Genomic DNA, 27,750 nt, shown 5'->3' on the forward strand with positions numbered 1-27,750 from the left:
CTATAGACACTATAGATAAACATAATATTAATTATACACAAGTACACCATGTAACAATACAATACCGTACAATAAATAAAAACTACAGAGAGGCATACAAAGACATCAGATGTACATAAATGTAAAAACTATGTGCAGAGAAGTAGAAAGTGCTGAGGTACGTAGCGGTCATATTGCACTGTAGAAATAGGAAATTACAAAGTGAAATACTGCACAGTAAAGAACTGCTCAAGAGATAATATGGGAGAAGGTGGTTGAGGTCTCTCAACATGTGAACATGTTGTGACCTGGATGTAATTGTCCCTTCTACTTCTGGCACTTCTGGTGGTCAATCAGCAAACAAATAATCTCAAAATGGTAAAATATTTACTGTTTAATTGACCTGATCAATATTTATATAAAAATATTGAATAATATTTGCTTTACGCATATATATATATATATATATATATATATATATATATATATATATATTAGGGGATTTTCATAGTCGAATCGTAATTTTTGAATCATGCTGATATTCGACTGATAGTCAAATCATATGTTTGGGGGTGGGGCAAAATACATTGAGTCAAGTCAGACATTCGGCTAATCACTGATGTTAAAACACAGGGAAAATGTGTAACAAATGCCTCACAGAAACAAAGGGGGTAAATAATGTTTTTATGTTTTGATTAAAAGATAGTTAACACAACGTCAGCGAAACCCTAACAATTCACAATTTTTACAATAGTGCTCTCATTATAACGTTAGCCAATATGACAGTTATTAATGTTCTGCATTTTATTTCTGATTTGAGCTGCGCACGCTGAAGATGACCAATAGAGTGACGCATGTGATAGCAAGTTTTTAATCAATGGGATTAAACTCATAATTTCATGTCGAATACACTTCGTTTTTTTATACAACATAACGTTAATATCAGGACTTAATATCAGGCTATCTGCAAAAAGAGCCCGATTGCAAATTAACGTGTCTGCGCGGCTCTGAATGCAAACTCCTTTTGTGGACGCGTTCTTCACGAAACAATGTGCAGAAACATGACAGCTAAACTCTAAACATTCACAGCGTTTTATTATAATGGTGTTCTCATTATAATGGTATGGGTGTGACAGTCCATCCATAGTTATTAATATTCTGATTTGTAGTTTGACCTGCTCGCGCTGTGCGCTGACGAGATATCACCGTAGTACTACAATGAAACGCTTGACTCAATATCAAATGCATCTTATATGAGGTAAATAATATATTCACAATATATATACACACCGGCTGAAATGTTTTGAAATCACTTGTAATTTTTTTTAGCACCCCTGGGCGCCGCCATTGACTTAGCGGACCCCCACCTGCTGTTAGCATTCCTTTGACTCCCATTCATTTTTCCGTCACTTTGACAGCGAATAACTTGACATCTGAGGCATTTAAAGACTCCATTTGTCCATTCATTATTTCTAAAGAAACACGAAAATGTAAAAGGCCCCATTACCTTGTATCTTACGTTGTGGCCCCATAGAAGCAGTTTTTGTAAAAAATATGCTAAAGATTGCATCATAACCTGCGACTCTCTGTCGCACAGTAGAGAAATTACCGTATGGACAGGAGGAGAAGCTCGAAGGCAATCTTTTACTGTCTACAAGGCTATCTGGGGGATGTGGAGGCATGAGGTCAAGGGAGAAGCCCATAGAGAGTCCATAAAAGCAACGGGACATAATTATTCAACAACATCTGCAAGATTCGGTTGGTGATTCACATTTCTCTTGGCACAGCGATTAGAATACTTACAGGTTGCTCACATGACCTCTACGTCATCAAGCTCAGCTTGAGTCTGCGCAGTACGCTCGACCCCCAGGAAGCATGTGCGTCTAATTCAGGCGGCAAGGAACTCGACCGGAAGTTGAAGTCGGGTGGGGGCTGCCATCTTTTAGCAGAACTTCACTTGCGTTAGCATTCCCATTGACTCCCATTCATTTTGGTGTCACTTTGACAGCGAATAACTTTACATCTGAGGCGTTTAAAGACTCCGTTTGTCCATGATTTATTTCTAAAGATACACGACAATGTATAAAGGGCTCCATTACCTTCTATGTTACATTATGCCCCATAGAAACAGTTTTTGTAAAAAATAGGCTAACGATTGCGTCATAACCACTTGACTCTCTGTCGCATTACCGTACAGACAGGAGGAGAAGCTCGCAGGCAATTAACTTAATATGGCGTACTGGCGTTACATTTTAAAATACTATAGAAAATAATGAATCAGAATACTTACTCCTGCTCACTCATGACAAAGAACTCCCCACTCAAGCTCGCCGTCTCAGCAAGATTAACCACGGCAGTTTGCACGCACAGCCACTTTAGAATATTTACATCTAGCAGACAGGTTGCTGACGTCGTCAAGCTTCGTTTGAGTCTGCGCGTCAGAAACGGAAGTGCTAAAAAACCCTAAAAATGGGCTTCAATTGAGTTCCAATGGGGTCGCTGTGTCCATTTCTTTTACTGTCTATGGTCTAATTGCCTTATTTTTCTCAGTTGAATCCAATGGGGTCGCTCAGTCCATTTCTTTTACTGTCTATGTTTGTACCCTACTTGTTAGAAAAAATCCATTAACTGCCTATGTCAGTTTGAGTCTTGGTAAAGTTTTAAATCCTTGCCGCCAAGATGCTTCTCTGTCGGTCATAGATTATGGAAAGTAAAACATAAATCTATAGGGGTGGTTGGATTTATTCACGCACTTTAAAATATTTATTTGAAGCTTCTTTCTTTTCAGATTCTTATTCACGTCTTTATCATAATAGACTGCATATTAACTTATTGGGAGAAAACCGCAAGTTCGTGAAATCAGACATTTGAGCGCTCACATATACTAAGAATGGTATAATCATAACAGCCCGCAAATATTCGACTGTTAGTTTGGTAGTCGAATCAGGCTTCTCAAAAAGAAGCATCGAATCGTCGACTATTTGGGGTCACCCCTAATATAAAAATACACATATACTTTACCATACTTTTCACAGCCGAATAAAATGCATATGCATAAACAATTAGGCTAAACATCAACCCAGTAGGTGTTGGGGTATAATTATATATATATTAGGGGTGTAACGATACGCGTATTCGTATTGAACCGTTCGGTACGACGCTTTCGGTTCGGTACGCGGTACGCATTATGTATACCGAACGGTTCGTTGGAGTAATTAATTATATTTGAAAAAAAAAAAAAAAGAGAGAGAAAGAAATATAATGATATGCGTTCAACAAGGTAGCCCAATAACCCAAACAACGTAACAGGCAACGCCCCTGACACTCCGGAAGAAGAAAAAAACACCATCTTATATGTTTATGTTAGGCTACTCAGCAGGCGCTCGCTCACTCAGTACACGCTGAAGGCTCGTTGCAAAATAGCCAATGCGTTTAACAGACTAGAAATGAGAAGATCCTCCAATAACCAACAGGTCTGGTGTTTGGGTGCACTTTGGATTCCCTTTAAGCTATAATGGTGATGGCAAGAGAGTGGTGGATAAATAAACAACGGTATGTCGCATCTGCAACATGACAGGGTACACCAGCGGGATTACAAAAAAAAAAAAAAAAAAACCAGCGGGAATATCTGGGATATATGCGTCAGTACTATCTGGGAAAAGACGAAAAAAAGGAGAAACATGCACGCAGCAAACTATCCCTGCAGCATTTAGACACTAAATGCTGCAGGCAATGTATTTTTGTTTAAAGCACTATATAAATAAAGGTGACTATAGCTTACAGGGAATCCAACCCAAACACCAGACCTGTTGGTTATTTTAGGATCTTATATTTCTGGTCTGTTAAATGCATTAGACATTTTGCAACGAGCCTTCAGCGCGTGCTGAGTGAGCGAGCGCCTTAGGGGCCGTTCACATATCGTGCCTAAAAACGCATGGAAAACGCTAAGCGCGTCTTTCTCCTGAGGCGTCTGTCTTTGCTAAGCAACAATGACGTGCTCTCTCCATGAGACGCGGAAATTTCAGCGAAGGATAAATGGATTTGCAGCTCTAAAAATCGCTTGCAGTAGCTCTGCTACTGAATTTATTTCAAAATTGCAATCCATATACAACTATGATCAGCTGTTCCTTCATCTTGGCTGAGCTCTCAACGTTGTTACGGGAAAGGATGAAGCTGATTGGTTGGTTCTTGTCACATGACCCGCGGTGCGCTTGCGGCATTCTGAAAAGTTGAGATGTTTTTACATTTTGCTGTATCTAAAACGTATCGAACCGAACCGAACCGAACCGTGACATCAGTGTACCGTATCGAACCGAACCGTGAATTTTGTGAACCGTTACACCCCTAATATATATATATATATATATATATATATATATATATATATATATATATATATATATATATATATATAGTTCACTGTAAATTGACTATTCCTTGTTACTGAGAATGGAGTTTGGGTTTCACAAAGGCAGGATTGAATGGATGAATAATAATATGAATGTTAATGGGAGGTTAATCTCCACAGGAAGCAGCAACTGCCTTTTTTTCCACATTGTTCTCCTTTAAACCCACAGGGAAATACCATTACCATATCACACCCAGCACAGTCCGACTTCACACTCAATATGATGGCACAGTTCACAATAGGGTAGCTAGTAGACTGTAACCCACACCATACTGCAACTTCTAATCAGAGAATAAAAAAAAAAAAAAAAAAACATGATAGCATGGTAAAGATCACTATACTGCAGATTCATATTCATTTCTACATTGTAATAAAAAATGGTGTGGAGACAATTTTTTGGCAGAAATTGAAAGAAAATTCACAAACAAATATAAGGAGATGGCTAGTAACACACTGAATTAAATGTGAACTTTTAAATTAGAAAAACTGAAATAGTATTTTCTTGTAAACAAACTCTAACAATCTTTTACGAGTTCACTGCGAAATAATAAGTTCCCACTGCTCTGAGTGTGTGTTCATGGTGTGTGTGTGTTCACTGTTGTGTGTGTGTGCATTTTGGATGGGTTAAATGCAGAGCACGAATTCTGAGTATGGGTCACCATACTTGGCTGTATGTTACTTTCACTTTCACTTTCACACTTACATATAATTAGCTGAGATATGATATGCATATTTGGCATGATGTCCGTCTATTTGTAAATAGAACTTGAAGTGAGGAGATGGGGTGTAGGAGGGATGCTGATAAACCATCAATGGATAGAGGTAAGACAGCGGTATTCATACTATGGTCCAGATCAGATGAGACCAGATCATCAAACACAAAGAGAACTGAACTGAAGTAGAGGATAATGACACACACTTAAACATAATGACTGAATCAAATGAATAACATGACAACAAAAGAACAACGGCAAAAGGGTGTTGAAATGACAAATCCGCAAACTGGCAGCTTGCATTTTTTACTTATTTCCCCAAGTTTTCCACAATTTTTCACAACTCCACTATAATCAGATTAACAATCCACAACACGATACAACAATAATAAACAATAAAAGATAAAGCTACCTCTTCCTTGTAAGTTTTTTAGTTTCTAGCTCCGCCCAACGTGAAATCTTTGAAACCTGCTCTACATAACTGCATAAAATGATTGCCACTACATAAATAACTGCCACACATTATTTTTTGCTTTCAATGGATAGACAAATGACTTTGATTAGGAATTTCAGATGGTAGGACATTAAAAACTTCCACTGCTCAGACAACACTACTATAAAAAGACAGAAATTATCATCTCAAAAATAAATAAACAAACACTTTCTCTAGCTCTTACAGGGTCAGCATTAATTATTTCGCAGGAATATTCAAGAAAGTGCTGATCAGTAATAGGAGACACCACAAGCAGAGCACAATCAGAGATGGTGCCAGTTTCCACAGCATCAAGAACACATGATTTGAATAATATATCTAATTGATTCTGTAGAAAAGCTTGTGTGGCTCAAGGAAACTTAAGCTTTTCCCACTGTCCAAATATGCTACAACAACAGGACCAAGGGATTACCATTATATCACTCAGCAGACAAGCTGTTTTAGCGTCACAATGTCTGATGTGTATATGAAAAACGCTTGACTGTCCTCTAAAAGTCTGGGGTTGTGTTTGTTTCATACATAACTTTTACAAACAAGTAGCTTAGAATCAGAATCAGAATCAGAAAGAGCTTTATTGCCAAGTATGCTTGTGCATACAAGGAATTTGTTTTAGTGACATGAGCTTCCAGTACACAGAGACAACAACACACAGACACACACACGAAAAAAAAAAAAAAAAAAAATACTTTGCAAATAAATAAGCGTATAAACAATTGTGCTCTTAATGATAATGGAATAGGATTGAGTAAAATGCAGGGATGTACTAGGATGGAGGGTTAACAAATAAATATAAGGATATTGCACATTTTTATTGCATAAGTGGGGAATATTTAGGTGTTCATGAGGTAGATTGCCTGGGGGAAGAAACTGTTCTTGTGCCTGTCCTGGTATTTGAGGATCTGAAGTACCAGCCAGATGGCAAAAGTTCAAAGATGGGCTAACTTGAATGTGAGGGATCCAGAGTGATTTTCCTCACTCTGGATGTATACAGTACATGAGGGGTTGGCAGGGGAGCACCAATAATACTTTCAGCAGTCCGAACCGTTCTCTGTAGTCTTCTGATGTTTGATTTTGTAGCTGAACCAAACCAGACAGTTATTGAAGTGCACAGTACAGACACAATGATGCCTGAGCATAACTGTTTTAGCAGCTCCTGTGGCAGGTTAAACTTCCTTAGCTGGTGAAGGAAGTACAACCTTTGTTGGGCCTTTTTCACAATGGAGTCAATGTGATTGTCCCACTTCACTTGTTCCCAGGAATCTGAATGACTCCACTGCAGTCACAGTGCTGTTCATGATGGTGAGTGTGGGGAGTGCAGGGGGGTTTCTTCTGAAGTCCACAATCATCTCCACTGTTTTGAGTGTGTTTAGCTTCAGGTTGTTAAGACTGCAACAGACAGCCAGCTGCTCAACCTCTTTTCTGTACGCAGACTCGTCACTGTTCTGGAAGAGGCCGATGACTGCAGTGTCATCCGCAAACTTCAGGAGCTTGACAGAGGGATCTTTAGAGTTGCAGTCGTTGGTGTACAGTGAGAAGAGCAGTGGGGAGATAACACATTCCTGAGGGGCACAAGTGTTTGTGGAGCAGCTGTTTGACATGAATTTCCCAAGTCTCACTATCTGTCAGAAAGCTGGTGATCCACTGACAGACAGAGTTAGGAACAGAGAGCTGGGTCAGTTTGGTCAGGAGGGCTGTTGGGTTGATGGTGTTGAAAACCGAACTAAAGTCCAAAAACAGGATCCTCACATAAGTCCCTGTTTTTTCCAGATGTTGCAGGATTAAGTGCAATCCCATATTGATTGTATCATCCACTGACCTGTTTGCTCGATAAGAAAACTGCAGGAGGTCCAGTAAAGGTCCAGTGATGTCCTTCAGATAAGCCAGAACCAGTTATTCAAACGACTTCATGACGACAGATGTTAGAGCCACAGGTCTGTAGTCGTTAAGTCCTGTTATCTTGGGTTTCTCTGGAATGGGGATGATGGTGGAGCATTTGAAGCAGGAAGGCACTTCACACAACTCCAGATTTCTTTTGAAGATCTGTGAAAAGATGGGGGCCAGCTGGTCAGCACAGGTTTTCAGACAGGCTGGTTTAATGCCATCTGGGCCTTGTGCTTTTTTTTTCTTTTGTTCTTCCTGAAGACCTGGCGCACATCATCTTCACAGATTTGAAGAGCAGGAGGTGTGGAGAGGGAGATTGCATGTGGTGTTAACAGTTGTGTAGGGAGATGGTCAGAATGGGTGTTGGGGGTTTCAAATATACAATACAACTCATTCAGGTCATTAGCAAGTCGTTGATAAGCCTCAGTACAGGGGGATGGTGTCTTGTAGTTGGTGATGGCTCTCAGTCCACTCCACACTGAAGTTGAGTCGCTGGAAGTAAATTGGTCTTCCAACTTTATAGCTTAAGTATTTTTAGCCGCTCTAATCCATTTGTTCAGTGTGTTCCTGGCCCGATTGTAAAAGACTCCCCATTTCTGTAGGCATCCTCTTTGGCCTGACGAAGATGTGTTTTGCTGTAAACCATGGCTTATCATTGTTGAATGTTTAACAAGTCCTGGGAGAAACCCATATATCCTCACAAAAACTAATATAGGATGTCACAAATAATAATAATAATATTTGTGACAAAAATAATAATTATACAAATAATAATAAGCTTTGCCAGTGTTTCCTAAATTAACTGGTCAGCCAAGTGTTAAAAATAAGTTAGCAATTAATCCTAGGGTCCAGTAATACATTATTAATGACACAACTGAATTTGAACACCATCACTGCACAGCTCAACAAAAATTACTCAGACAGCCATGCCAAGGGTAAAAGATGCTGTTAATATTCAGTTCACAGATTTAATTCACAATTGTGGACAGATGATATCCTGGTGCCGAACAATGAAGTGTGTGAACTTGACAAGCATTCAATGACATGGTTACACATGTCATGTCATGGAATCCCACAAAGGGGATCTGAATAGCTGTCAAAGTTTAACTATTCAGTGATTTCATCATCTCAGTTCAGTTTAAATAGTATCTGTGGAATCATTTGCAATCAAGTCAATGATATAGCTGTAAATGAAGTGTCCCCAACTAAGCAAGCCAGAGGCGACAGCAGCAAGGAACCAAATTTCCATCAGTGACAGAATGGAGAAAAAACCTTGGGAGAAACCAGAAAGTTCAGCCACTGATTAAAATGATGTACTGCACTGGGATGAAAATCGAAAAAAAAAAAAAAAATGTCTTGTCCACACCAAGATACAACAAGTTACAATAAGTTACAATAAGTTCATTTAAGGCAGAACCATATTCAGTGAATTTTTTTTTTTTTTTTTTTTTTTTTTTTGCCACAGGCTTCTAAAACACACCATGCTGGTTTTGTCTGGCCAGAAGAGAACCCCCAACTGAGCCGGTTTCTCTCAAGGTTGTTGTTGTTGTTGTTTTCTCCATTTCTGTCACCAATGGAGTTTGGGGTCCTTGCCATCATTACCTTTTGGCCTGCATAGTTGGTGACACCAACTATGTAATTTAGTAGTATTATGGACTTTATCTCAGACATTATTGGTTGAGAACTGACCTGAACTGGATGATGACATTACTGAATCAAAAATGAAATGACTTAAACTATTTATCGGTGGTAAGCCATTTTTTGCAGTATGACTGAGCCAAACATTTACCTAGCCATTTTGTCTAGTTCAGGCAATCCACACAATCCACCATAAACTGATGTAACGTAGCAAAATAAACTTGTTTAACACACCAATCATTGTCTGTTCCCTGATTCAGATACAGCAGCTCAATTTACAAAACTGTAGGACTAATGACTCAAATGATTTGGCCAATTTAAGCCACAATGAAAACAAAATGATTGAGAAGTGTATAATGACTGAAACTGACCAGCATGGTCGGAGGGCTTCTATATGAGAAACTTATCATGTTCTTTGAGGTTTGTGAGGCAAAGCAAGGCAGGCAATATGGGCCTCCACTCTAATTATGTACGGATAGAAACTTTTGACTGTGTATGTGTGTGTGTATGTTGGCTGGTGCTAAGCTATGTTTCCTTTTTTTGGCTCCTGTCTAAATATAGGCCAGACTTAGAGGTGAGGATGTGCCACTTTCTCAGCTTTGGGGATTTTGATTAAGCAGGCAAGTACTCGGCCGTGCCTCTACACACCAAACCCAGTTCATATTTTATTCTGTCAGTCCACATCAATCACGTCATGTCAGAGATATACCTGATGGAATGAGGCGAGATGTACAGTATAAGCAGGCAGCAAAGGGGGTTGGAGGTGAGCATTTAGTTTCTAAATCAGTAGACTACTTTAAGAAAATGGAGCTCAGCAGTTTCCAATGTTTCTCTGTTAATGCATTCTGTTTAAAATATTAGCCAGTGTATCAGTCATTAATTTATGTTTAATTATCAGCCAAATGATCAGCCTTGGAGATATTACTATCAAACAATAATTTAATACTAATTTCTGCTACTACACATATGTAGCCCTATAACCCTGTAACAATATTTCTATTTATGCAACTGCTCACCAGTCAAGCTTCACCTATTGTTTACTTGAGCAAACCAGGAAACTGTGTTCCAAACCTTTGGTTTTGTGGCTAGTGTCACATTCAGATGATCCTCCTGATGAAAATTCTACAAATGTTGATCCTGCATATGTTGGATTTTAGTCATCAGTATGGGATGCTGATGTCCTCACTAAAGGTCAAGGGATATATTGTTTTTATCAATTAGCCAAAACTAATAGTAGTTGTGTTGATATATCGGTTATCTGTAAAATTTAAGCAGAGTGGACGTGAATCATCATTCAAATCATCTTTTTGATTTACTGGTATTAACATTTGTGGTGGGCTAACCACACCTTCAAAAATATTGTATTTACTGAAATCCAAGGAAAGAGAAACCAAGTCATTTTCATTCTAGATGTGACCACAACAATTTTATCACTATAATAAATAACTAATCTACATAAGCAATTTAGTGTAGAGTTTGAGCTGCCATAATGCGAGCCAAATGAGTTGTCTGCCAACAATTAATTATACTTCACATTTGGATTTTCCGTGGTTCTGAGAGGGTGTCTGAGCTAATGCCAGCTCATTTCTTCTCACACATCGGCGCATCCCAATACAGACCCCACCTCACATGAGTTATGGATCCCTCGGCCCATTCTTCCTTTTACAGGCTGCATTTCTCCCCCTCTCCTCTGCCTCTCCATTGGCAACCTTTACTGACTTATTCCCATCCTTGCTTTTATGGACCTTGTTCACAAGTCTTGGTTGCTTGTTATTTTACCACCAGTGAGTCTACAATGGCTCATACATTCTTGACAGGGGAGCACCAGCCATTTTTCAGACAGCGTTGCACAATCATATGTCCTTTAGATATGACACATGCATTGAGGAAACTTTACTTAGATATGAATTTATTTCATACTGCCATCCTTGTTACGAGAGACCTTCATTTCCCAGAGCTGGGTATCCATCTGATGGAAAGAAGAATTACTAAAGAAAGTCCCACTAACCTTAGAGTATTTTTATTCACATTTGTTGACTGCAAGGAAATCAATTAGAGCGGTGTGAAACAATGTTAAAACTCAGTCTTAATCAAACACCAAATTTTGGTCAAACTACAAGAGAGCTCCACATGGGTTTGCAAATAAACCAGAGTCGTCTTTTACGTTAGTAACCAAACAGGTCAACCCCAAGAGCTGCACTTTTAGAATAATGTCATCTTACACTTCAATTATTTTTCAATAAACAACTGACGACAACAATCTCTACATATCACATTTCCCAAATGTGCTTAAATCTGATGACTGGTAAACAGCAAGGTGTCTGTAAACAGCAAGGCCTACCCCATTATACTTTGGCAGGATCTTGCAATTACAGCCCTAAAATTGCATATATTGCATTTGCTCTCTGAGATTTTAGGAAACAACAGTCAACAGTAGAATGTTAAATAGAATGTGCTAATGAGATTGACTGAATATTTCCATTTTTTATTTATTTTTATTTATTTAACTTGCATTAAATGGGTTAGTACCATTGAGAAAGACCTGACTAATAAAAAACAGAAACTAAATTCAGACAATATAAAATACTACATAAATACATAAAACAATAATGTAAAGAAAACATATAAACGGGTAAGCCTGTCGCGATAGTCGATAAATCAATTAATCGCATAATAATAAAAATTAGCTTGATAATATTTTCGGCTGTGATATTTTTTTCAACATTTTATATAAAAAATGTAACATGTCATGATGGGGGTTAGTCTGGATCCCAGCCTGTGGACAGCTCATAGCAGAAAACACCCTCTCTAATGGCACAGGTGTTCCGGGAATAAAGAGATAACGTCTCTCCAACTTTGAGAAGTGCCTTTTTATTTGCTTGTCGATGTTTGTGTCGCAATTGATACAGCATTGTACTTGCTCTACTGCTCTATTTTAAAACCATGTAGCATATTTTGCAAGTAACTTCATTGCCCTTTCTGTCAAAATGGGCCTACTTTTCACTCGCTTAATTTGGCTTGCTCAACTAAATTTGACTGTAGGTGTGTGTTTGTGTGTGTCAACGCACCCAGTGAGTAAACACACATGCACGCATCGTTTTCTCCTTCTTTCCAAAGCACTTGGGCAATTGCGCTACTGAGGCATCTGACGTTGTCAAGTCAAGTCACCTTTATTTATATAGCGCTTTAAACAAAATAGATTGAGTCAAAGCAACTGAACAACATTCATTAGGAAAACAGTGTGTCAATAATGCAAAATTACAGTTAAAGGCAGTTCATCATTGAATTCAGTGATGTCATCTCTGTTCAGATAGTGTCTGTAGATTTAATTGCAATCAAGTCAACGATATCGCTGTAGATGAAGTGACCTCAACTAAGCAAGCCAGAGGCGACAGCGGCAAGGAACCGAAACTCCATCGGTGACAGAATAGAGAAAAAAACCTTGGGAGAATCCAGGCTCAGTTGGGGGGCCAGTTCTCCTCTGACCAGATGAAACCAGCAGTTAAATCCCAGGCTGCAGCAAAGTCAGATTGTTCAGAAGAATCATCTGCTTCCTGTGGTCTTGTCCTGGTGGTCATCTGAGACAAGGTCTTTACAGGGGATCTGTATCTGGGGCTCTAGTTGTCCTGGTCTCCGCTGTCTTTCAGGGATGTAGAGGTCCTTTCTAGGTGCCGATCCACCATCTGGTCTAGATACGTACTGCAGTGATCCTCTCATCTGGATATAGACTGGATCTGGTGGCTATGGTGACCTCGGAATAAGAGAGAAACAAAATGATTAATGATGTAGCAAGTACATCGGGAGTTATGGGAAGTGTTCCCGGTTCTGGTTTACCTAATTAATGCAGCATAAAAATCCTTTAATGGATTTGGAAATTAAAAGCATATTAGTATTTTATGTGTAAGCCAGGTTAAAGAGATGGGTCTTTAATCTAGATTTAAACTGCAAGAGTGTGTCTGCCTCCCGAAAAATGTTAGGTAGGTTATTCCAAAGTTTAGGCACCAAATAGGAAAAGGATCTGAAGCCTGCAGTTGATTTTGATATTCTAGGTATTATCAAATAAGAGCTTTTAGAATGTAGCGGACGTAGAGGATTATAATGTAAAAGGAACTCACTCACATACTGAGGTGCTAAACCATTCAGGGCTTTATAGGTAATATCTAAATTAAATTAAAATCTATACAATGTTTGATAGGGAGCCAGTGCAGTGTTGACATGGCCGGGCTAATATGGTCATATTTCCTGGTTCATTTCCTGGTTCTAGTAAGAACTCTTGCTGCTGCATTTTGGACTAGCTGTAGTTTGTTTACTAAGCATGCAGAACAACCACTCAATAAAGCATTACAATAATCTAACCTTGAAATCATAAATGCATGGATTAACATTTCTGCATTTGACATTGAGAGCTTAGACCGTAATTTAGATATATTTTTGAGATGGAAAAATGCAGTTTTACAAATGCTAAAAATGTGGTTTTCCAAGGAAAGTTTGCGATCAAATAGCACATCTAGGTTCCTAACTGATGCTGAAGAATTGACAGAGCAGCCATCAAGTCTTAGACAGTGTTCTAGGTTATTACATGCAGAGTTTTTAGGTCCTATAATTAACACATCTGTTTTTTTTTTTTTTCAGAATTTTGCAGTAAGAAATTACGTCATCCAGTTTTTTATATTGACTATACATTCAATTAGTTTTTCAAATTGGTGTGTTTCACTGGGCTGCGAGGAAATATAGAGCTGAGTATCATCAACATAACAGTGAAAGCTAACACAATGTTTCCTGATGATATCTCCCAAGGGTAACATATAGAGTGTGAAGAGTAGCGGCCCTAGGACTGAGCCTTGAGGAACTCCATACTGCACTTGTGATCGATATGATACCTCTTCATTCACTGCTATGAATTGATGGTGGTCATTTAAGTACGATTTAAACCATGCTAATGCACTTCCATTAATGCCAACAAAGTGTTCAAGTCTATGCAAAACAATGCTGTGGTCAATTGGGTCAAATGCAGCACTAAGATCCAATAGAACTAATAGAGAGATACAACCATGATCAGATGATAAGAGCAGGTCATTTGTAACTCTAAGGAGAGCAGTCTCTGTACTATGATTTGGTCTAAATCCTGACTGGAAATCCTCACATATACCATTTTTATCTAAGAAGGAATATAATTGTGAGGATACCACCTTTTCTAGAATCTTGGACAGAAAAGAGAGATTTGAGAATGGTCTATAATTAATATGTTAATTGGGGTCAAGTTGTGTTTTTTTGATGAGAGGCTTAATAACAGCTAGTTTGAAGGTTTTGGGGACATATCCTAATGACAATGAGGAATTAATAATAGTCAGAAGAGGATCTATGACTTCTGGAAGGACCTCTTTTAGGAGCTTAGATGGTATAGGGTCTAGCATACATGTTGTTGGTTTAGATGATTTAACAAGTTTATACAATTCTTCCTCTCCTATAGTAGAGAATGGGTGGAACTGTTACTCGGGGGTCTATAGTGCTCTGTCTGATGCGATACTTTAGCTGACGGCTGAATGGTTACAATTTTATCTCTAATAGTATCGATTTTAGAAGTAAAGTAGTTCATAAAGTCATTACTGCTGTGATGATGGGAAATGTCAACGCTTGTTGAGGCTTTATGTTTCATTATTTTAGCCACAATATTGAATAAATACCTGGGGTTATGTTTGCTTTCTTCTAAAAGAGAAGAAATGTAATCGGTTCTAGCAGTTTTTAATGCTCTTCTGTAGGATAGGTTACTTTCCCGCCAAGCAATACGAAATACCTCTAGTTTTGTTTTCCTCCAGCTGCACTCCATTTTTCGGGTTCGTTAGGGTGCGAGTATGCTCATCATACAATGGTGTCATACTGGTTTCCTTAACCTTCCTTAAGCCTAAAGGAGCAACTGTATTTAAAATGCTAGAAAAGAGAGAGTCCATAGTTTCTGTTACATCATCAAGTTGTTCTGAGGTTTTGGATATGCTGAGGAATTCGGATACACCAGGAAGATAACTTAAAAAGCAGTATTTTGTGGTAGAAGTGATGGTTCTACAACACTTGTAAAAAAGAAGTAGAATTTACAATTTTGGCTATATGAAGTTTGTACAAAACTAAATAATGATCTGAGATACCATCACTTGGCTGCATAATTTCAACACTATCAACATAATTTCCATGTGACAGTATTAAATCTAGAGTATGATTTCGACAATGAGTAGGTCCTGAAACGTGTTGTCTAACTCCAATAGAGTTCAGAATATCTATAAATGCTGATCCCAATGCATATTTTTTATTATCAACATGGATATTAAAATCACTAACTATTAAAACTTTATCTGCAGCCAGAACTAACTCGGATGTAAAATCACCAAATTCTTTAATAAAGTCTGAATGGTGCCCTGGTGGCCTGTATACAGTAGCCAGTGCAAACATCAAAGGGGATTTATCATTAACATTTGTTTCTCTGGATAATGTTATATGAAGCACCATTACTTCAAACGAGTTATATTTGAAGCCTGCCTTCTGATAAATCCTGAAAACGTTGTTATACATTTTTATCCAGGTTTCTGTCAAACAGAGCACATCTAGATTATGATCAGTGACCATATTATTTACTAAAAGTGTTTTCGTAGAAAGGGATCAGATATTTAATAAGCCAAGCTTTATCATTTGTTTATCCGTATTGCATCTGTTTTTTTATTTGTTGAACCGCAATTAAATTGTTACTCTTAACTTGGTTTGGAGTTGTTGTTGTTTTCTAGTTCGGGGAACAGACACAGTCTCTATAGTGTGATATCTAGGTGAAAGGGTCTCTATGTGCTGAGAATTAACTGACCTCTGTGACGTGGGACAGCTAGCAGATGGACGGTTTTAGTGGCGACTGGCGAAGTTTAACATCATTAGCACCGGCATGAATAACAATCTTCCTGTATTTACGTTTAGCATTAGTCAGCACTTTTAAATTTGCCAAGATGTCAGGCGCTCTGGCTCCCAGTAAACATTTGACTATGGTGGCTGGTGTCTCTATATTCACGTTCCATACAATAGAATAGCCAATAACTAGAGCACTTTCAACAGGTTTACTCAGTGGGTGCATCACTGAGTGGGGAGAACCTGTTTAATGTTTTGATCAGAACAGAAGAGCGGTGTTTTGACCCATGACTATGCTTCCTCACTGTCACCCAGTTGCCCTGCTGCAGGGGCTCTGTCGCCGGAACCGAACAATGTACAGGTATCCCTGAGCTAGATGTATCCAAAGTTGTATCTAGAGCCCTAAAATTCTTACTGTCCTCAATTAAAGTTTGGATGTGTGTCTCTAATTCTGAAATCTTCTCTGTCAGCCTAACTATTTCCCCGCATTTATCACATGTGAATCCCTCATCTGTGACAGAGATAGATAAACTGTACATGTGGCAAGAGGTGCAAATAACAATAGCAGGGGAAGCCATTACTCACCGTGCTTGATGAAATATTATTACCCCAGTTGTTTGATGAACTTGTGAAAAACTGGAGCAAGAGAGAGGAGAGGAGAAAAGAAAACCATGATAGGTTCGAATGAAAACGCTAATGACAAGCTAACGAGTGCTAACGCAATGCAGGTGTCCTGCACTCACAGATATAAAATGAAAGTGAACGATCAAAATTAATCTAAGATTTATTGATAATATCAGAAATATGGTGTGAATTAAGTTATATTTTATCACTTAAAAAAAAAAACAGATAGTGATAGTAAGATAAAGATTCTAGAGAAAAAAAAAAGCTACACGGAGCTACGATCAGCTCCAGCAAGGCCAACAGGAAGCAGAGAAAAGACTGTCTAACAGCGTCTTGCTAAGCATCCATCAGCTGCGATATTTATTACAACAAGGAGATTTCAGTAATGGATTTCCACCACTGAAAAACCCTTGCTGTAACTCTGTTACAATATTTATTTATGAAGAAAAGTAAAAAAATGCAGTGTTTTGGTGCACCCCATTTTTCAAAAACAACGGGGAATTTCACCCTGAAGGAAGCTGATTGAGTTGGTTCTTGTCACATGACCTGGTGCACTTGCGTCATTCTGAAAAGCTGCAATGTTTTTAACTCAATGCGGTACAGAACGAGTGTGTCGCACAGTGTCTCTTCCATTATGAGCGCACATACCGCATTTGAAATAATGAACTTGAGCACAAAAAAGACATGATATGTGAAAATATCGGTCAAAATGTTTACTTTTGGTTAACGGTTAAACGGTCAATATTAGCATCCCTAACTGGCATATACACATAATATAACATACAAAATGTATTAATTTTAAGCCACACAAAGTCAACATGTTGGTATTTATTGCTCTGAATCTGTCATAAAACAGAAGTTTATTGATCTTTGAAAAAGTGTACCTGCGTTATTATTCCATTATCATTATATTAGTTGAAACTGGTCTTAGAATGACAATATTATTGTTTATCGCGATAATTTCTTGGAAATATATCGTCCAGCAAAATGTGTTATTGTGACAGTCCTATCAACGGGTACAGAAAACGGGTTAAGAAAACAAATATTGCAAAATGTGCATGATAAATATCAGGTACCCTTCCAAAAATAGCCTTATAAATAAATAAATACCAATGACTTAGGTATATCAAACTAAGGTACATAAAGGAAGGACCAATTAAATGTGCAATACTATGTAATCAACCTATAATAAACCTTAAAGGCCCATAGACAACACCTAGCATTTAAAAATGGTGAGATGACGCACTCTAATACAACATAAAACTGTAGTCAAAATGTAAGAGGAGTAAATAAAAAAAAAAGGGTTTGACCTCTTATCAATTTAGACATGAAAGGTTTTTTTTTTTTAAGCACTACTCTACAAAAACAGTGGTCTTGCTGGTTGATTTTAGGGAATAAGCAACTTTCATACTTCAATCTACTTCAACAAATCACATTTATACAATTTTTAACAGAAGAATACCTGAGAGTGGAATGAGTCTCAAGCCCACTTGAGCGTATTGCCAACAGTGGCTATCCACAACCGTTCCCATTATACAAGTATAGCCATACAGATATTGCAGATATTGCATCTACTCCCTGTATTCCTGGGAAAGACGGTCGACTTGGGGAAAGTAAGCTTTTAAACTAATGGTCTAAACAACACAAGTGGGCGTTGCCAGGCTAGTTCACAGCTCTCCACTGCAGCTATTCACTTTGTGTTCCCTACAAGGCAAGACTTACTGGTGTTCCTGTGTGTGTTTTAAAGCTCTGGGGCTCTGAAGCCTGGCAAGTGCTCAGACAGAGTAGATATAGGATAGAATACATTTTTGCCCTGATTACACATAACTTTAATTAGCTACATAACAACTAACCTAACTTAAACTTCATAAAATGACAGTTAAATTCATTATTCAAAGGTGCTAGCACAAAATCATGAAGATTTTAGGTTACAAGATCTAAAGGTTTGCAAAAGACATGATGACTCTTGACATTGACTTGACATCAAGTCAAATCACCCTTTTTATAGTGCTTTATAAAAAAGGCTAGAGATTTTTTCAAAGCAGCCGGTAAACAGGAAAGAAACAGAATCAATGAAGCAAAATTTGAAAATGAGGAAAATCCAAAATTCAGCTATAAAGCAGCTGTTGCAAGACAATCATGTCGTTATTCACTTCCACTCTGTCGGGTGTTGGTTGAGTTCAGTAGATGTGTAAAGTTAATTCATTATGAAACAAATTCAATTCAGCAATAAGCAGCTCTACAGAAGGCAGTAGTGTCCTTATTCAGATCAATTCAGTTCTGTTCTCATCTAAAGTTTTGTCTGAATTAAACCATGCCATGCTGGTTTCCTCTGGCGAGAACTGCCCTGTCAGAGAACTGCCCTGTCACAGAGTTTTGTTTACTTGATACTGTCGCCTGCACAAACACTACTGGAAGCAGGGGCCTGTTCTTCATACTAGAAGATTAACTCAGTTAGCTGGATTTGAATGTTGACGATTTGGCGTGATCTTGGATCATTTGGTTCTTCGAAGCTCATCCCGGAGCTGCTGTCATAGCAACAGGTCCATGAGCTTAAACCTGCACGGGAGCAGGCTTATTTCATGTAAACAGGATTAGATCGCTTCTTTTCAACCAGAACTGATACTCAAAAATATGTTTGCTACCACCGCTACTTTATTAAAAGAGTATCGTACTGATCCAGGGACAATAATTTAAAATAATAATCATTAAAAAAAATATTTAAAAATAATATAAAAATGCTGTGTAGTCCATAACAGCCTACTATAGACACAGCCAGTTTTACTCACTGAAATATTTATTTGTCAAAAAATTATTACTTCATAATTGTATTAGAGTCTTACACACATCCTATACAGATAATAGAGTCGTGCATTATTTTGAGTGTGTCAGGGTTTGGCAAAGGAGGAACTCAAGTGCAGACAGGATTCTCAACACAAAGGGTTTATTAACACAAAGGGGAAAACAAAACCCAAGAGGGGGAAAACACTGACTAAGGTAGCTACAAAATTACCAAACAGGACTGGGCTGACAAGATAAAGAGGACTCTAAACACTAACTGTAAACAAACACTCACGGTAATACAAACACTTCTTCAAGAACATGTAGGAACAATCACAAATGTGGAACAATGAACCGACGAAAGACAGAGCACACTAGGAGATCTAAATAGGGGAACTAATTAAGACACGACAGGTGGCACAGATAGGACAATCACGACAAGACTAGGATAACAAGGGGGGCGGGGCAAGGGAACGAGACAACACAAGCACATGGCCCAAAGACAAGGCCATGTGCTAGTACACAAAACACGGGTCTGTCATGATCCTGCCTCAAGACTAGAGAAAAGTCAGGACATGAAGGCAGAATCATGACAGAGTGATGACTGCTATTATAAGAGTGGCTTGATGGAGTGCAGGAGATGCAGATATCGTGATATTGAAACTTTCATTAATGCTGTCACATAACAAATCTGTCCAAATATAAAATTAAATGAATAGATAATTTCTACATTGAAATAAAAATGTAAAGAATGTACAACTATTATAAATTGCGAATCTAAATAATTGGGAATCATGAAAAAAATTCTAATTACATAAAATAATTTATCTATTATCTCTTTCATGTATCTATTATAAAATTTATGTAGTTTTGTTTGCTTGGCTGTTTCCTTATAAAAGTCCAAAAATTTGTCAAGTTTTTTGTCGGTGGTCATTTTAAATTAAATGACGTCATTACATTGCCGTCTTGCCACCACCCAATCGCTGCGCTGCTGATCGTGGTTTCGAGTATCGATACATATCCCCTTTTAAGCCAACACATGAATGAGCAATTATCTCAGATAACTCAATCGAGCGATACTAATCATACACTATAGGTATGTTCGAAGAACCCAATTAGCCGGATCATGATTAGCACGATGATATCATCTTGGAAGTGTCATTTGATCTCGGATGTAATAAGCGACGTATGAAGAACAGGCCCCAGGGCTCTGAACCGGTTCAAGGAATGAAAACAAAGAACGTAAACGAGCGAAATTTTGACAGGAACAGATCCAGAAACAGAAACGAAATCAAATTTTATAGTTCCGAACAGAGTTGAAAATTTGAAATAGCCATTAACCGGTTAATAGCGTTATTTTATCGTTCCATTTAATATTTGAAATTTGCTGTCAGTGAATCATGAATTCCAGAAGTATGGCATATGCAAATGTGATGCTGAAGCCAGCGAGTGAAATGTCCGCTCAGCCAACCGGCTCAGATGTGAACTCATGTTGCAATGGCAATGCACCACCCTTAGATTTTAGCTGAGGATAGTGTGAGATGAATTCAACAGATCACACACCTGCAGCACTTCTATGAATGGAGAAAACTGAAAAACAAACCCATATAGGCTTACATAAAAAGGAATATAGGCATATACACTAAATATATTTCACTTAATTCATATTGACAGATTAACGAAATGAAAGAAAAAGTGTGCTAAATTACGGTTCATTGTGACACGTTACAAAGTTTTCGGAAAGGAAAATGAAACTGCAGAGAGAAGTTTTCTTTATTTTGCAAAAGCTTTACAGTTTTAATTATTTTGTAAAAGCTGACAGCTTTGAAAAAATTTCTTGCTTCTATATAATCAACCAGCTTTGGTATGACCATCGCGCTGACACAACATCATTTTACTTTATTAAAGCCTGTACATTAACAAAAGAAAATAGAGTTAAAGAACCAAATAAAAATTAGACTGCTCCGTTGTACATGTTCCATTCAGCATGACCGCACCTCACTGTGCTGATAAAGCCGATTTGAATCAATCAATCAATCACCTTTATTTATATAGTGCTTTAAACAAAATACATTGCGTCAAAGCACTGAACAACATTCATTTGGAAAACAGTGTCTCAATAATGCAAAATGATAGTTAAAGGCAGTTCATCACTGAATTCAGTTATGTCATCTCTGTTCAGTTTAAATAGTGTCTGTTTTTATTTGCAATCAAGTCAATGATATCGCTGTAGATGAAGTGACCCCAACTAAGCAAGCCAGAGGCGACAGCGGCAAGGAACCGAAACTCCATTGGTGACAGAATGGAGAGAAAAACCTTGGGAGAAACCAGGCTCAGTTGGGGGCCAGTTCTCCTCTGACCAGACGAAACCAGTAGTTCAATTCCAGACTGCAGCAAAGTCAGATTGTGCAGAAGAATCATCTGTTTCCTGTGGTCTTGTCCTGGTGCTCCTCTGAGACAAGGTCTTTACAGGGGATCTGTATCTGGGGCTCTAGTTGTCCTGGTCTCCGCTGTCTTTCAGGGCAGTAGAGGTCCTTTCTAGGTGCTGATCCACCATCTGGTCTGGATACGTACTGGTTCCGGGTGACTGCAGTGACCCTCTGATCTGGACACAGACTGGATCTGGTGGCCACGGTGACCTCGGAATAAGAGAGAAACAGACAAATATTAGCGTAGATGCCATTCTTCTAATGATGTAGAAAGTACGGTGTTATGTGAAGTGTTTCCGGTTCCGGTTTACCTAATTAATGCAGCCTAAAAATCCTTTAACGGATTTGGATATTAAAAGCATATTAGTATGTTATGTGTATGCCAGGTTAAAGAGATGGGTCTTTAATCTAGTTTTAAACTGCAAGAGTGTGTCTGCCTCCCGAACAATGTTAGGTAGGTTATTCCAGAGTTTAGGCGCCAAATAGGAAAAGGATCTGCCGCCCGCAGTTGATTTTGATATTCTAGGTATTATCAAATTGCCTGAGTTTTGAGAACGTAGCGGACGCAGAGGAGTATAATGTTAAAGGAGCTCATTCAAATACTGAGGTGCTAAACCATTCAGGGCTTTATAAGTAATAAGCAATATTTTAAAATCTATACAATGTTTGATAGGGAGCCAGCGCAGTGTGGAGAAGGGACCGGGCTAATATGGTCATACTTCCTGGTTCTAGTAAGAACTCTTGCTGCTGCATTTTGGACTAGCTGTAGTTTGTTTACCAAGCGTGCAGAACAACCACCCAATAAAGCATTACAATAGTCTAACCTTGAAGTCATAAATGCATGGATTAACATTTCTGCATTTGACATTGAGAGCATAGACCATAATTTAGATATATTTTTGAGATGGAAAAATGCAGTTTTACAAATGCTAGAAACGTGGCTTTCTAAGGAAAGATTGCGATCAAGTAGCACACCTAGGTTCCTAACTGATGCTGAAGAATTGACAGAGCAACCATCAAGTCTTAGACAGTGTTCTAGGTTATTACAAGCAGAGTTTTTAGGCCCTATGATTAACACCTCTGTTTTTTCTGAATTTAGCAGTAAGAAATTACTCGTCATCCAATTTTTTATATCGACTATGCATTCCATTAGTTTTTCAAATTGGTGTGTTTCACCGGGCTGCGAGGAAATATAGAGCTGCGTATTATCAGCATAACAGTGAAAGCTAACACCATGTTTCCTGATGATATCTCCCAAGGGTAACATATAAAGCGTGAAGAGTAGCGGCCCTAGGACTGAGCCTTGAGGTACTCCATACTGCACTTGTGATCGATATGATACATCTTCATTCACTGCTACGAACTGATGGCGGTCATATAAGTACGATTTAAACCATTCTAATGCACTTCCACTGATGCCAACAAAGTGTTCAAGTCTATGCAAAAGAATGTTTTGGTCAATTGTGTCAAACGCAGCACTAAGATCCAATAAAATTAATAGAGAGATACACCCACGATCAGATGATAAGAGCAGATCATTTGTAACTCTAAGGAGAGCAGTCTCAGTACTATGATATGGTCTAAATCCTGACTGGAAATCCTCACATATACCATTTTTCTCGAAGAAGGAATATAATTGTGAGGATACCACCTTTTCTAGTATCTTGGACAGAAAAGGGAGATTCGAGATTGGTCTATAATTAACAAGTTCTTTGGGGTCAAGTTGTGGTTTTTTAATGAGAGGCTTAATAACAGCCAGTTTGAAGGTTTTGGGGACATATACTAATGACAATGAGGAATTAATAATAGTCAGAAGAGGACCTATGACTTCTGGAAGCACCTCTTTTAGGAGCTAAGATGGTATAGGGTCTAACATACATGTTGTTGGTTTAGATGATTTAACAAGTTTATACAATTCTTCCTCTCCTATAGTAGAGAATGAGTGGAACTGTTCCTCAGGGGGTCTATAGTGCACTGTCTGATGTGATACTGTAGCTGACGGCTGAATGGTTGCAATTTTATCTCTAATAGTATCGATTTTAGAAGTAAAGTAGTTCATAAAGTCATTACTGTTGTGGTGTTGGGAAATGTCAACACTTGTTGAGGCTTTATTTTTCGTTAATTTAGCCACTGTATTGATGCCTGGGGTTATGTTTGTTTTCTTCTAAAAGGGAAGAAAAGTAATCAGATCTAGCCATTTTTAATGCTTTTCTATAGGATATGCTACTTTCCCGCCAAGCAATACAAAATACCTCTAGTTTTGTTTTCCTCCAGCTGCGCTCCATTTTTCGGGCTGCTCTCTTTAGGGTGCGAGTATGCTCATTATACCATAGTGTCAAACTGTTTTCCTTAACCTTCCTTAAGCGTAAAGGAGCAACTGTATTTAAAGTGCTAGAAAAGAGAGAGTCCATAGTTTCTGTTACATCATCAAGTTGTTCTGAGGTTTTGGATATGCTAAGGAATTTGGATACATCAGGAAGATAACTTAAAAAGCAGTCTTTTGTGGTAGAAGTGATGGTTCTTCGATACTTGTAACAAGAAGTAGAATTTACAATTTTGGCTATATGAAGTTTACACAGAACTAAATGATCTGAGATATCATCACTTGGCTGAATAGTTTCTACACTATCAACATCAATTCCATGTGACAGTATTAAATCTAGAGCCAATAGGCTCGATGGCGCCGCAGATGGCTGCTTCAGTGCTTGGCTCTCCAGTGTTTGTGCTGTTTTTGTTCGTTTTTCCTGTTTTTTGTTTAACAAACACGATCAGTTTCACCAGGGATGAACTGCTGAACATTCGGCAGAACACACCACAAGATCTTTTACCGGATTTAAATTCTTCAGACGTTTTACTGAACGTTGTTATCGGAGGAGCGGCGGCGCTGATCAAGCGCTTCAGGACGCGCAGACGGGGGAAGCGAGCGGGAGCGCTCGTCAGACTCAGGAAGCGCGGATTTCGAACGCCGTTGCCTAGCATCCATCTCGCAAATCTCCGCTCTCTACCCAACAAAACAGACAAACTGCTTCTGCTTTCTCGGACAAATAAGGATTTCTCTCACTATGCTGCTCTGTGTTTCACGGAAACCTGGCTGAATGACGCCATACCGGACAGCGCGCTCCATCTGCCGGCCTTTCAGCTGTTCAGAGCGGATCGCGAATCAGAATCAACTGGGAAATCGCGCGGCGGCGGGACATGCTTTTACATCAATGAACGGTGGTGTACAGATGTAACTGTGTTAAAGAAGATGTGCTGTCCTGATCTAGAAATGCAGTTTGTCAACTGCAAGCCGTTCTATTCGCCGCGGGAGTTTCATTCGTTCATTCTGGTCAGTGTTTACATCCCTCCGCAAGCGCATGTGAGCTCAGCTTTACAGAAAGTTGCTGATCAGATCACAGACACAGAACAACAACACCCGGACTCTGTTTTAATCATTCTTGGGGACTTTAACAAAGCCAATCTCTCCCGTGAACTGCCAAAATACAGACAGCATGTTACATGTCCCACCAGAGACAGTAATATATTGGATCACTGTTACACCACAATAAACGATGCATTTCACTCTGTTCCACGAACAGCTTTGGGACGTTCTGATCACTGTCTGGTTCATCTTATACCGTCCTACAAGCAAAAACTTAAATCTGCTAAACCTGTAGTAAGGACTGTGAAGAGATGGACCAGCGAAACAGAGCAGGATTTACAATCTTGTTTTGACCTCACTGATTGGAGTGTTTTTGAAACTGCTACCACCGATCTGGACGAACTCACAGAGACCGTAACATCCTATATTAGTTTCTGTGAGGATATATGCATTCCTACCAGGACTTATTTAACATTCAACAATGATAAGCCATGGTTTACAGTAAAACTCAGACATCTTCGTCAGGCCAAAGAGGATGCCTACAGAAATGGGGACAGGGTCTTGTACAATCAGGCCAGGAACACACTGAACAAAGAGATCAGAGCGGCTAAAAAGACCTACGCTAAAAAGTTGGAAGACCAGTTTACTTCCAACGACTCAACTTCAGTGTGGAGAGGTCTAAGAGCCATCACAAACTACAAGACACCATCCCCTTGCACTGAGGCTAATCAACGACTTGCTAACGACCTGAATGAGTTTTATTGCAGATTTGAAACCCCCATCACCCATTCTGACCATCTCCCTACACAACCATTATCACATCCTGCAATCCCACCCTCCACACCTCCTGCTATTCAAATCTGTGAAGATGATGTGCGCCAGGTCTTCAAGAAGAACAAAAGAAGAAAAGCACCAGGCCCAGATGGTGTTACACCAGCCTGTCTGAAAATCTGTGCTGACCAGCTGGCCCCCATCTTTTCACAGATCTTCAACAGATCCCTGGAGTTGTGTGGAGTGCCTTCCTGCTTCAAACGCTCCACCATCATCCCCATCCCAAAGAAACCCAAGATAGCAGAACTTAACGACTACAGACCTGTGGCTCTAACGTCTGTCGTCATGAAGTCGTTTGAAAAACTGGTTCTGGCTTATCTGAAGGACATCACTGGACCCTTACTGGACCCCCTCCAGTTTGCTTACCGAGCAAACAGGTCCATGGATGATGCAATCAACATGGGACTGCACTTCATCCTGCAACATCTGGACAAAACAGGGACTTATGTGAGGATCCTATTTGTGGACTTTAGTTCGGCATTCAACACCATCATCCCAACAGCCCTTCAGACCAAACTGACCCAGCTCTCTGTTCCTAGCTCTATCTGTCAGTGGATCACCAGCTTTCTGACAGATAGGCAACAGTTAGTGAGACTGGGGAAATTCACATCAAACAGCTGCTCCACCAACACTGGTGCCCCTCAGGGATGTGTTCTCTCCCCTCTGCTCTTCTCCCTGTACACCAACGACTGCACCTCTAAAGACCCCTCTGTCAAGCTCCTAAAGTTTGCAGACGACACTACAGTCATCGGCCTCATCCAGGACGGTGATGAGTCTGCTTACAGACAAGAGGTTGAGCAGCTGGCTGTCTGGTGCAGACTTAACAACCTGGAGCTGAACACGCTCAAAACAGTGGAGATGATCGTGGACTTTAGGAGAAACCCCCCTGCACTTTCCCCACTCCCCATCATGAACAGCACTGTGACTGCAGTGGAGTCATTCAGATTACTGGGAACCACCATCTCTCAGGACCTGAAGTGGGACAATCACATTGACTCCATTGTTAAAAAGGCCCAGCAAAGGTTGTATTTCCTTCGCCAGCTGAGGAAGTTTAACCTGCCACAGGAGCTGCTAAAACAGTTCTACTCGGCTGTCATTGAGTCTGTCCTCTGTACTTCAATAACTGTCTGGTTTGGTTCAGCAACAAAATCAGACATCAGAAGACTACAGAGAACTGTTCGGACAGCTGAAAGGATTATTGGTGCTCCCCTGCCCACCCTTCAAGAACTGTATACATCCAGAGTGAGGAAAAGGGCTCAGAAAATCACTCTGGATCCCTCACATCCAAGTCACCCCATCTTTGAACTTTTGCCATCTGGCCGGCGCCTCAGAGCCGCAAACACCAGAACAGCAAGGCACAAGAACAGTTTCTTCCCCCAGGCAATCTACCTCATGAACAGTTAAATGTCCCCTACTTATGCTTATAAACGTGCAATATCCTTATATTTATTTGTTAACCCTCCATCCTAGAACATTCCCGCATCTCACTCAATCCTATTCCATTATCATTTATAGCACAATTGTTTATACACTTATTTATTTGTCAATTTGTAAATCTCTTTTTTTTTTTTTTTTTCTGTGTGTTGTTGTCTCTGTGTACTGGAAGCTTATGTCACTAAAACAAATTCCTTGTATGCGTAAGCATACTTGGCAATAAAGCTCTTTCTGATTCTGATTCTAGAGTATGGTTTCGACAATGAGTAGGTCCTGAAACATGTTGTCTAACACCAATA

General features: G+C 39.2%; 1 protein-coding gene across 1 annotated transcript in view; it reads right to left on the minus strand.

Moving 5' to 3' along the window:
• LOC113100062 (triple functional domain protein-like) overlaps positions 1 to 27,750 on the minus strand; it is a 108,818-nt gene that overhangs the window by 21,541 nt on the left and 59,527 nt on the right. The gene's annotated exons all lie outside the window — the stretch shown is intronic.

Source organism: Carassius auratus, unplaced genomic scaffold, assembly GCF_003368295.1.
Source record: "Carassius auratus strain Wakin unplaced genomic scaffold, ASM336829v1 scaf_tig00217152, whole genome shotgun sequence".
NCBI classification, from domain to species: domain Eukaryota; kingdom Metazoa; phylum Chordata; class Actinopteri; order Cypriniformes; family Cyprinidae; genus Carassius; species Carassius auratus.